Raw genomic sequence first — 17,134 nt, 5'->3', positions numbered from 1 at the left:
TCCTATGAACTGAATCGAATGTTATGGTCTGTGAATGCACTTTGAAAAAGAGCTACATAAGTTAATTTGCCACAAAATAAAACGAGAGAGGGTGAGAGGGAGAGAATTTCTTCAAGATGGAAAATTGCTTTTGTTGGCAGTTCTCACCAATAGTTTGCAGATTAAAACACACATGGGCAAGTACCTATTGCCCATTTAAAAATATCTGATCAACAATATTGCATGCACGGAGCTGCTCTCTCAGTGCAGATTCCATATTTAGATTTGTGGTGTTTTTATTTTCAGGAAGCTTTTACAGGAACCTTGAGGAAGATATTTGAAAAGGGTAACAGTATGGGCAGTGAAGGCTGGTCAGTCGAGCACACGTTGTTCAGGGCATGTCACTGCATACCAGCTTCCTCCTGCTGAGTCTCAGAGTTGCCCTTGTAGAACTCAGGAAGGAGTAATAATAATAATAATAATAATAATAATAATAATAATAATAATAATAATTTTTCTTTATACCCCGCCCTCAGGGCTCAGAGCGGCTTACAAGCAATAATAAAAACAAGTTGAATGAATACAACTTAAAAACAAGATTAAAATACAACATTAAAATATTGAAATATTAAAATGCAGCCTCATCACAGGAGGAGAACGGAAAAAGAAAAAAGAAAGAGGGGGAGGGAATCAAATTGGCTCCAAGCCAAAGGCCAGGCAGAACAGCTCTGTCTTACAGGCCCTGCAAAAAGAAATCAGATCCTGCAGGGCCCAGGTCTCATGAGGCAGAGCGTTGCACCAGGCCGGGGCCAGTGTTGAAAAGGCCCTGGCTCTGGTTGAAGCCAATCTAACTTCCTTAGGGCCCGGGACCACTAGGGTGTATTAGTTGGCTCTGCCTCTCATTGACTCAAGTTACATCTACCACGGGGATCCCTGCCTTCCCAGCACTAACCACCACTGAGTAAGAGACTCATAGCTATTCTCTTTACCGCTACCAAACGTTTCTCTCACAAGCAGGCCTGGGCTTATATTTCCATCAGCTTGACTCCCATTATTCTGCGCCTCCATTACGGCCTAATAATCATGTTTGGAATCTTGCATGCGCTAATTGTACTGCTAAAGTCTGACACCTGGATTTTATTCCTTGCGTCAGAGAAGAGTAAAACTAATCAGACAGTTTCTGATAATTAAGGCAGGGACAAGACTTTATCTCGGCTTCCCATCCATCACTTTCCAGGTGCTCATTCTTTCAAATCTGCTCCGTCTCTTGGCGGTAATTTCTCAAAGCTTGTCTCGATTAGAACAAAATATGTGTGCATCTTAGTTTTAAATTAGCTAACAAGGTGTAATCTGAATGCTGATGGCACAGTGCCCAGTTGGCACTATGGGAATTGTGAAAAATGGAAAACAATCCAGGGGATATCCCTGGGGTAGCCAATGTGTTGCCCTCCAGATTATGTTGAACTAAAACTCCCATCACCCCCATCCATATTTTTTTTTAAGTTATCAATATTTTAGTGTGAATTTCTCCTTGTATACACATTTTGGGCATGCATTTTTTTGTGTCATAGACATGTTTTTGCAACACAGTTTTCCCTAATATGACACATTTTAGTACAGTGGTGCCCCGCAAGACGAATGCCTCACAAGATGGAAAACTCGCTAGACGAAGGAGTTTTCCGTTTTGGAGGTGCTTCGCAAAACAAATCTCTTATAGGCTTGCTTCGCAAGACGAAAATGTCTTGCGAGTTCCTGCGGGTTTTTTTTCCTCCCCCCCTTTTTCTAAGCCGCTAAGCCACTTATCAGCTGATCCGATAAGCTGATAAGCCGCTAAAAGCCGCTAAAAGCGCTAATCCTCTAATCTGTCAATGGGCTTGCTTCGCAAGACAAAAAAACCGCTAGACAAAGAGAATCACAGAACAGATTCTTTTCGTCTTGCAAGGCACCACTGTATGTTATTTTTATGCACACTTTATCCCAACATATGCAATCATTCTTATTAATAATACAACTTATTAGTTACTTTTTACCATTGCATCCCAAACCAACTAACAATAATCCATAAATAACTTACAGCATAAAACAAAGCGTAGAAAAAATCTAAAATGCATACATATTTTTTTAAAAAGGCAGGATCACAGCATCCTACCCACTACTGAAGGCCATAGATAATTAAAAGCCAAGGACCTGGTGACGAAGATTTTTTTTTTTTTTGCTGATTCCTAAATATATCTAGTGTTGGAATCAGGTGAGCTTCCCTGGAGAGAGCATTCCACAAGTGGAGAGCCACCACAGAAAAGACCCATTCTTGTGTGCCTCCATCCAGACCTCCCATGGAGCATCCACACCATGAAGGCACTTAGATGATGATCACAGGGTCCAGGTCATTTCACATGGGAAATGGCAGTCCTGAGCCACACAAGGCTTTAAAGGTCAAAGCCTACACATATTACTTAGTTGGAGGAATTGAAAAATTCAGAGAAGTTGAATTTCAAAGGATGGCTATTATTTCACATATTGTTTTGGAAAAAGTGAATTAGTTCTCCTTTAAATGTGAACTGGATTGAATTTCTTCCCCATCCTTCATGGCCACCAAATTATGATCTGAATTTGGAAAGGTTTGCACAAATGAAATATCTAAGTGAAATACATCTTTAACATTCTGATAATTAGATTTGCAATATCTCTCAAGGCAGAAGGCCTAGTGAAAGTGTGTGTTTATTTTTTAGTTATTCTTCTGATTCAATTTCTTCTGGTAGAAAGAAATTGCAGTTGATGCTAATCTGTACCTACATGTAAGTATACTTTGCATTTCTTCGAGTAACAAATAGAATTGGGACTATTTCAAAACTGGCAGAGAGAATTCTATTTTTAACTTCAAGTCTTTTGCCATTGGTAAATGCATATAAATGGACCTATTAATGAACACCAAGCTGGTGTGTGTGTGTGTGTGTGTGTGTGTGTGTGTGTGTGTGGCTTAAGGGTATCATGAGTTCACTGTACATTTATGTATATACCTTCATTCTTTAAGTCAAGAAAAGAAGGACCCAAAGATGTCAAAACATATATTATTTCTGCAATTTAACACAAGTTTAATAAAATTATTATTATTATTATTATTATTATTATTATTATTATTATTATTATACCCCGCCCATTTGGCTGGGTTTCCCCAGCCACTCTACGTGGCTTCCAACATATTAAAAATACAATAAAACATCAAACATTTAAAACTTTCCTAAATAGGATTGACTTCAGATGTCTTCTAAAAGTCAGATAGTTGTTTATTTCCTTGACATCTGATGGGAGGGTGCTCCACAGGGCAGGCGCCACTACCGAGAAGGCCCTCAGAATGCAAGCATAAGAATATTAATGTGAGAATGCAGTTATATTTCAGACTAGTGTACACAGTTTCCCCGGCAGCTTCAGGCTGCCCTTTTTACTACCGAGTGATAACTCCAAATCTATCCAAAGTGGATAGAAGTCAATACACTGATAAGGATGCTTAGTGTACTTTTCAACACGTCAAAAATGGAACAAATACATTATTTTAGTAAAGCTAGAACCTCTGAGCCACTAGAATTGTACGTGATAGACCATTTAAGATTCTGAGTGCCAGTCACAAAATTGGGGGGGTTGGGGAGGCATAACACAAAATGGCTGTCACATCTGCTAGAGACAGGGACACAAAAGGCGCATGCCCTCCATCAGCCACCTGCTAATAGGAGGAAAAGGCACCTATATAGCTGCTGCTACATTTGCTCAGAAAGAGAAACTATTTGCAATTCTCCACTCAGAAGGGAGGATGGGTCCTGGCACATTTAAGGGGGCATGTTCAGTGTATGAAGGCCCAGCAGGGAGACGGTCTTGGCTGTTTGCAAGGAGATATTCACTAAAGACTTCTATGGGATTTTTTGGAGGTACTTGTGAGCATACTGGCACTGACGGGTGTCACATTAGTTACCCTTGCAAAATTCTGAAGGTAATTTTATATTGATTTTTAATTTTTAAAAAATGTTTGAGAGCGCATAGGGAAAATGAATTAAATCCATGAACATGGCTTGGAGAAACTTGTAGCACTGTGATCTATCATGGGGCAATCTTTCTGGCCACCTCATCAGTAGCTGCCCCTAGACTCTCAAACTCCCTCCCTGGAGAAGCTAGACTTGCTCCTTCCTTCTTGTCTTTCTGCTGGCAGGTGAAGATCTCCTTGTTCCAAGAGGCTTTTGGGTACTGAATGTTTTTAAGAAAAGGGCTGGTGTCATGCTGTTTTATTGTAATTGTTTATATGTTTTAAACAGTGTGTGCGAGAGAGAATTCTAATTCTACTAAAGTTTAATGAGCCAGTGTGGTGTAGTGGTTAAGAGCAGTAGTCTCGTAATCTGGGGAACCGGGTTCGCGTCTCCGCTCCTCCACATGCAGCTGCTGGGTGACCTTGGGCTAGTCACGCTTCTCTCTGAAGTCTCTCAGCCCCACTCACCTCACAGAGTGTTTGTTGTGGGGGAGGAAGGGAAAGGAGAATGTTAGCCGCTTTGAGACTCCTTAAAGGGAGTGAAAGGCGGGATATCAAATCCAAACTCTTCTTCTTCTTCTTCTTCTTCTTAATGATGTTTAGTTATTGTTTTTCCAATATTATTTTGATGTGTTTGGAGATTCATGTTTTTATCAGTAAGTCACCTTGAGTCCCATCAGGGGAAAAGGTGGGGTGTAAATAAATATATATTGGTGATAATATTATCTATATTCTGATCTGCATATAAGTCTGACAGGTGTAGATCAGGCCAGCTAGCATCCAGAAACTGAATCCCTAGTTCACATACATCCTAGTTCACACACATTCTAGTTCACAAATTCTTTGGAAATATGGAGCATGAGCTATATTTGGTGAATTGTGGTCTCATAACATAATTATGACATGATACATCACTCACACAGTCACCATGGCAACAATAACAACAAAAACCTCACCCACATCCATACACCTCAGCTCTTTGATTACAAGATTCAAAGAGAGAATTGGCTTGGCAGAAACTTTGCAACTCACCTTTCACAACCTTTGAACCACTTTTGTAATTGGACAGATAAATAGTGAGACTGGAAATTGGAGCTGTTAGCTCATATGTCTTGTCTTCAAACAATTATCACTTGTTCTAAATTGCACAAAGGCAGAGCATGTGTTTTGTACAATTCTCTCACACCTGTTCTCAATTCCAAATGGTAAAACATGGATCCTTTGTAATTAATTGTTGAGGGTTTTAAGCGCTCCCCCTCACCTTTCTCTGCTATTAGACTTCAGGGTCTAATAACCACAATCCAGCATATATCTTTCCAAATGACTTCAGCTGTAGATTATTACTACCTTCAAGGAGTGATTTGTCTCTTCCTCACTTTGCAGCTAATTTCCTTCCATGCTAAAGGCTCCTGTGTTCTGACCCATAACCTCTAAATTGCCAGATTCATTGATGTGCAATGTGTCCAATTCATTATCTATATGTCTAAACAGATGGAGATGGTATAGTTTTCCATGCATACTTACGGACTCTCCAAGTGTCCCTATTTTCCAGGGACATCCCTGATTGAAAGATGCCGTCCCGTTTTCTGATTTGATCCCGGTATGTCCCACTTTTCCTTAGAATGTCCCTATTTTCATTGGAGAAATGTTGGGAGGGTTTAGAATTACCCAACTCCCAAGCTTTCTGAAGGCAATCCTCTATAGGGAAGGTTTTTGTTTAATGTTTAATGTTTTATTATGTTTTTATATATGTTGTAAGCTGTCCATAGTAGCTGGAGGGTATAAATAATTGTGCAGGGTATAAATAATAAAATTATTATTATGGAATGGGACATCCCTATTTTCATCAGATAAATGCTGGAAGGTATGTACTTATATTCCCAAAAGCCTTTGGGTATTCCACCTAGTACAGAAAATGATTCCAGCTTCCATTTTCTCCTCCCTCCTAGGATCATGTGGACAGGCTTGCTTGAATCTCATGTAAAGAGGACTTATAGCCCTTCAGATGTTACTGAACTACAACTTCCATCACTCCTAGCTCTTGGCCATGTTTGCTGGGGCTGGTGGGAGTATTAGTTCAGCAGTACCTGGAGATCTAAAGCTTCTACACACCTTATGTAGTGCTCTGTTGGCACATATTACATTGCTCCTTACCTCTAACTGTGCTAGTTTCTTTAGGTTGTCTGATCCTGCATTTTCTAGTGAATCTGATCCTGCATTTTCTAGTGCAGCTACAGTAGGAGTGAGGAACGTGTGGCTCCCCAGATGGGAAAGTTTCCAGCAGCCTCAGCTAACATGCCCAATGTTCGGGGTAGTTGTAGTTTGGCAACTTCTAAGGTCTACAAGTTCCCCACCCTTGGCATACAGACTTCTCCAACTGAAGGATCTTTTCAATTCATCTCAACAAACCTGCTCCTTAAATGACATCGGGAGGCAGGAATGGGGAACCTGTGGTTTTCCCTTTTTTTTAAAAAAAAAAAAAAGATATTTATTAAAAGTTTAATAGTTACAGAAAAAAGAAGAAAAAAACAGCAAAAAGTTCACAATACATCAAAAATAAAGAGAAAAAACAAAAAGAAACAATACAACAAAACAACAAGAAAAGCAAAAACATTTAAAAAACACATCGATTATCTCTATATCTCTACCTTTCATTTACTTGTATCATCGACCTCCTCGCACCTCCCTTTTTTGTATTCTTGTTCAATTAGCTATTTCAGCAAATCCTTTCCATCTTTCTCAATTTTTGTTCTATAATTTATCTTAACACAATCTGACCTTAAATTTTACACTTTGGCCCATTAACAATCTATTTTTACTTAGTTCTTTATAACATTTCTGCTAAAACCATGTAACTTCATTCCAGCATCCTTCTAACATCCATTAATTTTACAATATTTCTGTAAATATACTTTGATTTTTTTTTCCAATCTTCTTCCACCGACTCTTCTCCCTGGTCTCGGATTCTGCCAGTCATTTCCGCCAATTCCATGTAGTCCATCAGCTTCATCTGCCATTCTTCCCGGGTGGGTAAATCTTGTGTCTTCCAGTGCTTTGCGATGAGTATTCTTGCTGCTGTTGTAGCATACATAAAAAAGTTCTATCCTTCTTTGGCACCAATTGGCCGACCATGCCCAGGAGAAAGGCCTCTGGTTTCTTCAGGAAGGTATATTTAAATACCTTTTTCATTTCATTATAAATCATCTCCCAGAAGTTCTTAATCCTTGGGCATGTCCACCAAAGGTGAAATAATGTACCTTCAGTCTCCTTACATTTCCAACATTTGTTATCAGGCAAATGGTAGATTTTTGCAAGCTTGACTGGTGTTATGTACCACCTATAGATCATTTTCATTAGATTCTCTCTTAAGGCATTACATGCCGTAAACTTCATACCTATGGTCCATAACTGTTCCCAGTCAGCCATCATAATGTTATGTCCAACATCTTGTGCCCATTTGATCATAGCAGATTTCACCATTTCATCCTGAGTATTCCATTTCAACAACAAGTTATACATTCTTGACAAATTCTTAACTTTGGGGTCTAACAATTCTGTTTCCAGTTTTGATTTTTCCACCTGGAAGCCTAATTTTTTGTCCAAATTATATGCCTCCATTATTTGATGATAATGGAGCCAGTCTTGCACTCTGTTTTTTAATTTTTCAAAGCTCTGCAGTTTTAGTCTATCTCCCTCTTGCTCCAGAATTTCCCAATACTTTGGCCATTTGGCCTCCATATTGAGTTTTTTCTGAGCCTTTGCTTCCATTGGTGACAGCCATCTCAGGGTTTTATTTTCTAACAGGTCTTTGTATCTTATCCAAACATTAAACAGTGCTTTCCTGACAATATGGTTTTTAAACACTTTATGTGCTTTAACCTTGTCATACCACAGATATGCATGCCAACCAAATACATTGTTAAAACCTTCCAAATCCAACATGTCAGCATTTTCAAGAAGCATCCATTCTCTCAGCCAACAAAATAATAATAATAATAAAGTTTAAGGTCTGGCAGGGCAAATCCACCTCTTTCTTTAGCATCAGTTAATATCTTAAATTTTATACGAGGCTTTTTGCCCTGCCAGACAAATCTAGAGATATCTCTCTGCCACTTTTTGAAACAGTCCATTTTGTCCAAAATTTGCAATGTTTGAAACAGAAACAGCATTCTTGTCAGTACATTCATTTTTATCACAGCAATTCGACCTAACAATGATAACTTCAAATTTGACCATATTTCTAAGTCCTTTTTCACTTCAGTCCAACATTTTTCATAATTATCCTTAAATAAACTCACATTCTTAGCGGTCATATTAACCCCTAAATATTTCACTTTCTTAACCAGTGTTAATCCTGTCTCCTTCTGAAACTTATCTCTATCGATCTCAGTTAGATTTTTCTCTAAAACCTTAGTTTTCGTCTTGTTCAACTTAAAACCTGCTACCTGACCAAATTCTTGAATCAGTTCCAGAACTCTTTTAGTACTAGATTCTGGCTCCGGTTTTCCAGATGTCCCAACCAGCATGATCAATGATCGAAGATGATGGGCACTGTGGTTCCTTCCATGAAGGCATCTTCTGCTTTCAGTGGCTTTGTGGGTGCATCACAATATATGTGATGCAAGCCTTTGTGGGTGCCTGTGAACTGGAGTGTGTGGTTCTTCTCGATCCACTCCTACAGAAATCACTTACCTAGAGTTAAGACTAAATATTTGGTGCTCCAATAAGCTCTTTCATACACCCAGCTCTGTTCATAATTAGCCCTTTTTTTCCAGAACAGAGAGCCCTTGGGGAGACTCAAGGCATTTCTCTAAAAAAGCTCAAATATGTTCCACCCTGGGGGAACTCATCCCTTTCTGACAGTCTCGTCTTCCAAAGCAAATTTTACCCTTCTAAAGGAAGAGGAAAGAACCTGAAACAGGGAGGATTGGCTGGTGACAGCAGAAACCTTGTAAGATTTGTTGGGATGCATAGAAACTGCGTTTTCCAAGACTCCATGGCCCAATTAAATGAATTCAGACATTGCAAATTAAAATTCTGCCTTAATCTAAACACTGGTCCTTCTGGCTCAGTATTGCCAACACTGAACTTGTACAGGCTCTCCTGGGTTTCAGACAGGAATCTTGTTCATATCTATCTGTAAACGCACGTACTTGGAATAGAAGAAATTATTTGTGAACAAAAGCCAAAGGGTAGAGGGTACTGATATTTTATTTATGGTTCTTGGTGGATTCCTGAAAGCTCTGGAGGACTTTCCAGTGGATAGGAACAGGTAATTCGAACAAGGCTCTTGCCTCATTATGTAATGGTGAGTTGAGAAGGGCTGTTGAATTAATAAAATCATAGAATTGTAGAGTTGGAAGGGACTTCAAGGTTCATCTAGTCCAACCCCCTGCAATACAGGAATCTCTGCTGATCACTTCTGAGTGTGGTCTCTGATGCTGCAAGGCCTGCAATGCTCCCTGAAATTCTAATGAACTGTGGCCAATGAAGTAAGGCTAGGTGGTCACTAGAGCTCAAGTGGTATAGGTTCCTGTTCCAAGGTGACTAAGCCTTGGCTAAAGCACATAATTGCAGCTATCATGTGACAATAAATGCAGCAAAGAAGTCCTGTTTTTATCCGTCTGCTGCATCCTCGAGTAATAGCACCCAGCAGAGGTTTTGCTGGTTGTTTGAAACTTGTTCTTAGCTGCTGGTCAAGGCAAGCCTCTGGGGGCAATGGAAGACTGCTGTGATCATCTGGCCCACCATATTGAGGATAAAATTTACTGACTCTGTGATGATTCAGAGGCTACAATTACTGTTGCAATTTCAGTGGAGGTGTCCAATGCTGCCTCAACCAGGGATGCAGGTACTTATTTTTGCCTCCACCCAATGGGGCTTAGGGAGAGAACCTGAAGACAGCCTCCTGCAAAAGAGTGAGGGCTAAACCTCCTTTCTCTGTGTGGCATCCCCTAAAGGCCTAGGTATTCAGGCCTGTTCAATTTTCCTCTACAACCCTTATATCCTCCAGTTCCCCTCCCCTCCAATCTAGCTGAAGTCTTGTAACTGGCTTTCCCTCTCCTACCATAATGTTTTATTATGTTTTTATATATGTTAAAGGTCCCCCAGAGTGGCTGGGGCAACCCAGTCATATGGGTGGGGTATAAATAGTAAAATAATGATTATGGAATAGGCCATCCCTATTTTCATTGGAGAAATGTTGGCGGGTGTGTGGGTCATGAAAGTTACCCATGAAACAATGCAGCCTTCAGTCTGGAAGATAAAGTTTCCATATAAAATTTCATGTATTCCACATTTCAATGATGTCCGTCCCCCCACCCCACCCCGCTTTAAGTGTTTTAAAATATTATTACCTGCCCTGAGCCTTCAGATTGATATCAGGTTAAGAATTGTAATTCCATAAGTAATGAAATTATGTGCTGTGGCTTAGTAGATATTCCAAACAGATATTAATTTCCTTTCAAGAAAAGGAAGGGATTTACTGTACTGGAAAACCCTCTGGTCCCACTTGCACCTCTGCTAAATCCTCAGGAGGGAAACGATTCGTTGCATTCGTGTCTATACTAATAGTGTGCAAAGGTCTCATAGTCCTGGCAATAATGCACTCAATTAAATTTAGATTACTTATTTCTCCAGCAAAGTGACTCAAGGAAGATGCCGAAATGGGAAGGGCGGCTTGTCTGTGCTTCTGTTGTAAGAAACTGAAAATGACACAATGTCAATTAGCTTTCAAGCTGCACGGCACATCAAATAATTAGATAAGGAATTAGACGAGGCCAAATTGAATCTCTTTCAATCACTGATAAAGGACTCTTGGGTTTCTTTTGAGGGGGGGGGCTTTAAAAATTGATTGCAACAAGACAGGCGCTCATGTGAAGAAGCAAAAACTTTTTTGAAGCAGTTGTTTCGAAGTTCTGTAATTCTCTTCACTGGGTTAAGAATATGACTCTAAAAGAGATCTGCTTCACACCAGATAATCCCAAGAGGTTTTCTTCCCATACTCGCCAGAGAGCAAATAGATACAGGACAGAAGGCAGAGACTACCCACTGGTTCTTTGCTTTGCTTTATAATATATTTTTATTTGAAAAGTAAAGAAGCAGGTCATGATATAAGAGTCAAAGGAAGATTGATGTGGCTTCCACCAGTATTCATGCAACAAAGGAATATGCTTCTCAGTGAATCAAACATGGCCCTGCCCCCTGTGTGTTTCCAAGAAGTTGGCCAAAAGAGTCAAATATCTACCCAGTGTACTTCAACCAACTTTTATGCAAGCCACCATCTCCAGTCTAGTGCCATAAATATGTTTTCAACTAGACCTCCCATCATCACTGGTCATTTGCCAAGCTGTTCACTGGGGCTGATGGAAACTGGAGCCCAAAAGACATGCAGGGCATCAGGTTGGGGAAGGCTGATGCAAACAAATGGGTCTATGTTCCAGTTCATATGTTTTGCAGATGGTGACATGCTTAAAGTGACAGAGGCATGGCATCCTTCCTCTGTACTAGACCAGGGGTCGGCAAACTAAGGCCCGGGGGCTGGATGCGGCCCCCCAGGCTCTTAAATCCGGCCGGCGGACCATGCTGCCCGCTCAGTCAGTCCCCGCGTGCTGCAGACGCCTCACCGCGCGCGGAATGACTTCCGCGATGCTGGCATGGCTTCTGGGTGGGCAGCAATTCTGGCACGGCTTCGGATTTGCTGCAGGAACTGCCTGCAGCCAATCCGAAGCCTCGCCACCCGTAGCTGAGGTAAACCTGGTGCGGCCATGGACGGAGAGGCGAGCAGGTGGGCAGCGGGTCTGGGCCACGCCATGGGCATCATGACGAACGCATCGTGGGGCTTCAACTGAAGCTTGGCGTGTCTGCTGGCCCTAAGCCTGGCACCTAGCTCAGCGCTGCTGCTGGTGGCATGCTCAGTGGCTGCACTGGAGCAGCTGGAGGGCGAGATGTGTGCTGCCTTCCTGGTGCTCCATGTGCATGGCCTGCCCGCCGACCTGGCCTTGGACGATGGGCCGCAGCCCATGGTGCATGCCACCTGGGAGCTCAACAGGGACGTGCCAATGGAGCGGCTGCTCCTTGTCAACAACGCCGGTGAGCAGATGGCACCAAGATGCGCTCCTGAGCGTGTGCAGAGTGCGTTCCTCCTCCAGGTCCGGAGGCAGCTGCGGGACTGGCTTGCAAGGTATTTTTCAAAAGATAGTCCAGCCTCCCACAAGGTCTGAGGGACAGTGGACCAGCCCTCTGATGAAAAAGTTTGCTGACCCCGGTACTAGACACTTAAATAATGTATGACAGAACACAAGCACACAAGAAAAGCTTGCTGGGTCATGCCAATGGGCCATCTAGCCCAGCATCTGGTTCTCGCAGTGGACAGTCAGATGCCAATGGGAACACCATAAGAATTTAAGCATAAGCGCACTCTCCCCTCCCATGCTTTCCAGCACCTTGCCTCCAACCATGAAGACAGAGCATAGCCATAATGGTTAGTATAGGCTGATAGCCTTATCTTCCATGAAATGGCCCAGTCCTCTAAACCTGCACTAGAAGTGACTTTTATGTCACATGGAAACTCGCATATAATGCGGAAATCAACAGTTAGGGAAACTTCAAGAAAATGGAATAAACTTCCATGTGGATGCAGGATCTGCCAAGAACATTCAAAAAAGGCATAGTCCACCCAGCCATATCACTCCACTCTCATGACATTTGGGGGATAAAGAAGTTCTCAGCTTGACTTATGATTTAAGGACCTACATTTTGTCAAGTCGGTCACTGGTTCATTTTTTCCAGGCTCTCTTTGTGAGCCTTCCTTCTTCAAATACATAGCTTGGTTTACATGCCCCCAAATGGTGCATGCATAGATTTCTCCGCTGATTCATATATATGGGGCAGTTCTTGAGAGAATATCCATCACTCCCCTATGCACAGCAAGTTGCTGAATGCTGACAAACATAGTTTCCCGTGTATGGGGATGACAGCTCTGTCTGCCCTTTGTTTGACTAGGTTGGCTGATAAGCAGTTCCTATAGGCTCCTCCAAATGAAAACAACAGCTTCCTAAATGAGAAGCTGAATGCTGACTGGGTTTTGCTTTCTCTCACAGTCATGTTTCAGCATCTATTAACTGTCAGAAGGTGAACTGAATCACCGCTCTTCAATTCCCTGGCACAAGCAGAACATGGTTTTCTAGTAGCTCATATGAAACAATAAGAAGGTAATTGCCAAACATTCATATTTTAATGTATTCTTCCTGGGCTGTATACCTCAAGCATGTACCCTTGGATTTCATAGCTAGTCCCAGGTTTTGTTTGCTTGTTTTGCCTGTAGCAAGCTTCCAAGATAACAACTGCAACATTGCAACATGAGTGACTGTTAGATCTATTGGAAAGGCATTAGAGAAATGAAATGGCAGCAATTCATTTCCCTTTTAAAAGAATGGGCAAGGAGGATCTCAAACCCCAGCTAAGCTAGCCTCCGAAGCTAGACCGGTTTAATAAAAAATAAAAAAGACACACCAACTCTATAAGAGACATGCTGAGACTTCTGAAATGCATTGTCAGCAATTACCGTATTTTTCGCCCTATAAGACGCACTTTTCCCCCTCCAAAAATGAAGGGGAAATATGGGTGCGTCTTATGGGGCGAATGCAGGCTTTCGCTGAAGCCTGGAGAGCGAGGGGGGTCGGTACGCACCGATCCCTCTCGCTCTCCAGGCTTCAGGAAGCTATCCGCTAGCTGTGGGAGACCCAGCTCTCCCAGGGCTAGCGGAGAGCTTGCCTGCACCCAGAAGCTTGGGGCGCGCTGACCTCCGCACGCCCCAAGCTTCTGTATTAGCGCAGCGGTCCGCTAGCCGTGGGAGAGCTCCGCGGCTCTCCCAGGGCTAGCGGACTGCTTGCCGGCACCCAGAAGCTTGGGGCGCGCTGAGCTCCGCACGCCCCAAGCTTCAGGATTAGCGCAGCTGTCCGCTAGCCCTGGGAGAGGCGCCCGGCTCTCCCACAGCTAGCGGAGACCTTGCCGGCACCCAGAAGCTTGGGGCGTGCTGAGCTCCGCACGCCCCAAGCTTCGGGATTAGCGGAGCGCACCTGGGGGGGAAATAAAAAATTTTTCCCTTTATTTCCCCCCAAAAAAACTAGGTGCGTCTTATGGGCCGGTGCGTCTTATGGGGTGAAAAATACGGTAAGTGCATATGGAAAGCAGAGCCATTCTTCATCCAAACACAGTGCTCAGAATTATGCGGGTGACCCTCCAAACGTTGCTGAACCCATCAACTCCAGCCAGCATGGCTAATACTCAGGGATACTGGAAGATGTAGTCTGCATGTTCCCATAGCCTTGCAGTATTGGGGGTCAAACTGAACTGGAAGTTTGTTTCCAGTTTTAGTTCTACTCAAATTAATGGACATGGCCAACTTAGGTTCATTTATTTCAATACTCTTAGTAGAACTTTTTTGGGTGCAACCCCAAAAAATCCTTCCCTTTGTCCCTAACAGGCTATACGCCAGTGGCCTACAGTAGCCTGGAGCCCAAGACAAGTAGGGCAATGAACCCAGACAGAAAAAAAGAATTAGAAGGCAGACAGCTCATCTGGCACCATGATGCCTCCCTTCACCAACCTCTGTTCCTGATTATGAGACTGTGGCTTCATTGCTTCCAGGATCAGAACCTTCCCTGATGTACCAGAAAGGATGGGGCTGCACAACCTACAATAAGAACCCTTAGTGGTTGCCTAGATGGGACAGTGCTTCACCCTTCTCCCTAGTGACTACGTATACAGCTACCCGGTAATGGCATTAATACTAGTGCTAACAGTTCCCTTGCCTCTCTTGCTAATCTGTGATTCCAGGCTGCCAGCTCTTTGGTGGAGAAAACAGAACAATATCAACTGATTTTTATTTTATTTTTTCAAGGAGCATGGATTATCATAATTTAAAATGTGCCAGATGGAATTTTGGCATTGTTTTCTTAAAGCCTTGCAAATAGGCAAATAATAATTCATTTCATTTACTGAGGTCAAATATCTGGCAGCCACACTGATTCTGGTTCATTATTCATTTAACAAATGTCCCATCCTTTCTTAAAATAAGGATTCCTCTCTTCCCTTGTCTCTTGCAGTGGCCAGCAGCATGGCTTCCCTATAATCCCATCCCTTTCTGCCTCCACAATTGTGGTACTGTAAGTTCACAGCCACCCCAGTGGCCAGCTAACTTTTGGCTCCTCTAACACATCCCCCAAATCTTGCCAAATGTCCAACCAGCTGGTGTCCAAGTACAGAGTTGATAGCAATGTAATGGGACTCCCATTGGATAGATGGCCCATCTGTCTGAAGGATACAGTGGTCCTGCCAAGGCTAATGGCAACTGCTCTTTCTTGGCACTTAAACTCTTGAAGGAGGATGTATAAAAGAAAAAGGAAACAATTGGAACTTAGGTTCATCCTAAACTTCTGACATAGTTCCTTTTATTTCCTACTGAACAAAAAAGATTCCACCAGTCTTTCAAGGTGGTTCTGTGAAACACTGGAATGGTTAGTTCTTTGCTTGATTATTTAATTTGTTTGTTTCATTTATATCCCAACTTTTTCTCCAAGGATCTCAAGGCAGTGTGCATGGTTCTCACCTCCTTATTTTATTCTCACATTAATTCTGTGAGATAGTTTAGGCTAAGAGATAGTGATTGGGCCACGGTCGCCCAGTGAGCTTCACGACTGAGTGAGCATTAGAACACAGGTCTCCTGGATCCTAGCCTGACACTCTCTAATCATTGCATCATGCTGGCTTTTAATGAAGTGGGAAAGCAAAAAATTTACAACAGAAACTACCAATATTTAATGCCATCACATATGCAATGAAAACTTAGGTTCCCTCTAGACCACGGGTGTCAAACACAAGGCCCGCGGGCCGAATCCGGCCCACCAGACCTCATCATGTGGCCCGTGTAGCCGCTGCCGGCCGCCAGCCTTCACCTTTTATTCTCGCCTTCTTCTTTTTTTTACACAAGAAAGCCGCCTCTTCAGCGCATGCGCGGCAGCCTACAAGCCAGAGAACATGTGCTCTCTAGCGGCGCCGGCTGTTCTACACAGGAAACCTCCACTTTACATGCATTCAGGAAACCTCCATTTGTTTTTATATTGAGCGCATGCAAACAAGTAGCAAGATGTCCACCTAGCATCTGTAGAAAATTATGTGATTTTCCGCCCCCCCCCCCATGTTTATTTCAGATTGCTGTTTGAAGTGGGTGGGTGGCTTTCAGAACTGTTTGATTTATAGAGTCTGTGGCAACATTATTGACTCTTACAATGCAACTAATGGCTCAAAGCTCCTCTACAGAGCTGACTGTATTTTTAGGCAGAGATAGCTGATTGCCTCAATAGACACATGCAAAGAAGAGGGGCCAATAGTGGCAGCTCTACAGCCCTTTCTCTTATGCCCTCTGGCTGTGCCCTTCCACTGGGGGAGAGAGTTACCTATGCCAGGCATGTCCAAAGTCTAATCCAGCTCCTGTGGCAGTTTAGGAGTCAAATCCTAAAAAAAAGCTCAACAACTTTGGTCAGCCCTCACGCATGTTCACTTCATCAGATCTGGCCCTCTTTGAAAAAAGTTTGGGCACCCCTGCTCTAGACCATTTGTGTTTTCATGTGTGTGTTTTAGGGAATATTCTGCAGCATGTTATTATATTAGCACATTAGTGGTGGATTTATACTGGACCGTCCACATGTCATTAGTTGCTCTTCAATGCTTCCCCAATGTTATCACATTATTTTCTTTAGGGGCACTGTTGCAGCATTGCACTATACGAGTACAAAAGATGAACAACCCCACCCCACCCCACCCCAGCTTTTTTGGCATAAAATGTTGCAGGATTTCAGCAGCAAGCTGTGGGACATGCATAAGTTGCAAATGGAGGAGTATGTTCACCCCAAACCTTTTTCCAAGTGCAAAGATTATTGAAAGCAGGATTATGATAACTGTCACAATACCATTATGAACACAAATCGTCATGAATGCACAATGAAAAGAATGCCTGGAGGGGCCCTAGAAGGCTAAATGGATCTTATCTGTTCAGAGAAACAAAGACAGAAAAAAAACAGAGGGGGAAAGAAAATAAGATAGATTAAAAAGGGAAGAAGAAAGAAGATGTGGAGATGTATT

The 17,134-nt window shown here is 42.5% G+C and overlaps 1 long non-coding RNA gene across 2 annotated transcripts; it reads left to right on the top strand.

Moving 5' to 3' along the window:
- Positions 1-541: 541 nt before the first annotated feature.
- On the top strand, positions 542-13,197 carry LOC309524190. 2 transcript variants are annotated; one of them, XR_014215842.1, is made up of 3 exons: positions 542-940; positions 2,709-2,774; positions 13,093-13,197. It is a non-coding gene; the product is annotated as an uncharacterized lncRNA (long non-coding RNA). The 2 variants fall into 2 exon arrangements; XR_014215843.1 differs by lacking the exon at positions 13,093-13,197 and having other exon boundaries at positions 542-1,216.
- The last annotated feature ends 3,937 nt before the right edge of the window (positions 13,198-17,134 follow it).

Source organism: Podarcis vaucheri (assembly GCF_965113315.1).
Source record: "Podarcis vaucheri genome assembly, chromosome: Z".
NCBI lineage: Eukaryota > Metazoa > Chordata > Lepidosauria > Squamata > Lacertidae > Podarcis > Podarcis vaucheri.
This window is presented reverse-complemented; position numbering and strand designations above follow the sequence as displayed.